Genomic DNA, 1,583 nt, shown 5'->3' on the forward strand with positions numbered 1-1,583 from the left:
GATGATCTACCGCTGTGACGTCAAGCCATATATCCCTCCCTTGATGCAGTGCTTTAAGTGCTGGAAGTTCGGCCATCAGCCATATGTCTTCCTGCTGTACATACAGCATCACATGTCGAGATTATGGACGTCCATCACATCCCAATACTCCATGTGATGCGTCTCCCATCTATGTCAACTGTGGAGAGCATCATTCACCTTTCTTGCCAGACTACCACTACGAGAACAGTTGTCACCCCATCAGTTCTTCACTCCCTGTTCCTCCCACACCACCTACTTTGGGAACAACACCGACCCCCCCCCCCCCCCCCCCCCAAGCCATCAGGGATATCAGTCCCCACTTCTGAGCCAGAGAAGCGTAAGTCTTCTTCAGCTCCTCTCGCTTCGAGCAAGTCCCTCGGATCACTCTCTTCCCAAGTTTCTGCTAGTTGCGAAGAAGATACCCGCCAGTGGCTGAAGAGCCCAAAAGCAGCTGGTTGTATGGCATCACGCTCATCCTCAGTCCTGGAGACTGCATCAGTGAAGTCCTCCCAGCCAGGGAAACCCAAGGATCAGCGAGAGAAATCCAAAAAGAAGGTCCCCAAGACCAAGGGAATTGCAGTGGTATCCACAACACCTCTACCTACAAGCTCTGCGTCTGCACATGTGGAGATTCTGGCGTCCGCTGACGACCTAGATCTCGCCAGACCTTCAGACACAATGGATATAGACTGCTCAGGCAAGAAGTCGGTGGCAGCAGGTGCCCTGAGGCGTATACTGCCTCACTGAATGTTCCATGCCTTTCCAGTCCACAATGACATCATCCTCTACTGCCTGGCTGAACTACGGCAACTGCTAAGCTTTACACCTGCTTTCTGCATTGCCCTCTGCAGCTATAAGGGATACTACAGGAACAGTAGTTACTATAATCGAGTGTCAGGTGGAGTTTGCATTTATGTCCTAAACTCAGTCTGCAGTGAACCTGTGCCCCTTCAAACCCCTCTTGAAGCTGTGGCTGTCAGAATAAGGGCGATTCAGGAAATAACTGTCTGCAATGTACATCTTCCTCCAGATGATGCAGTATCCCTGAATGTATAAAATGCACTGATTGACCAACTCCCTAAACCTTTCCTACTTTCGGGAGATTTTAACGCCCATAACCCCTTGTGGGGTGGCACTGTGCATACAGGCCGAGGCAGACACATTGCATCTTTACTGTCTCAGTTCGACCTTTGGCTATTAAATATTGGGGCCGCCACACGTTTTAGTGTGGCTCATGGTAGTTACTCGACCATTGATTTATCAATTTGCAGCCCAGGACTTCTCCCATCTATTCAGTGGAGAGCACACGAAGACCTGTGTGGTAGTGACCACTTCCCCGTCTTCCTGTCACTGCCCTGGAGCCAGCCCCATGCAACCCTGCCCATATGGGCTTTAAACAAGGCGGACTTCGAAGCTTTCACATCTCCCCCACACTGTAACATCGATGTGATGGTTGATCAGGTGACTACAACAATCGTTTCTGTGGCAGAAAACACGATCTCTCGCTGTTTAGGGTGCCCCCAGCGAAAGGCAGTCCCTTGGTGGTCGTCGGAAGATGCAGA

This window comes from Schistocerca nitens, chromosome 6 (genome assembly GCF_023898315.1).
Source record: "Schistocerca nitens isolate TAMUIC-IGC-003100 chromosome 6, iqSchNite1.1, whole genome shotgun sequence".
In the NCBI taxonomy this organism is placed as follows: domain Eukaryota; kingdom Metazoa; phylum Arthropoda; class Insecta; order Orthoptera; family Acrididae; genus Schistocerca; species Schistocerca nitens.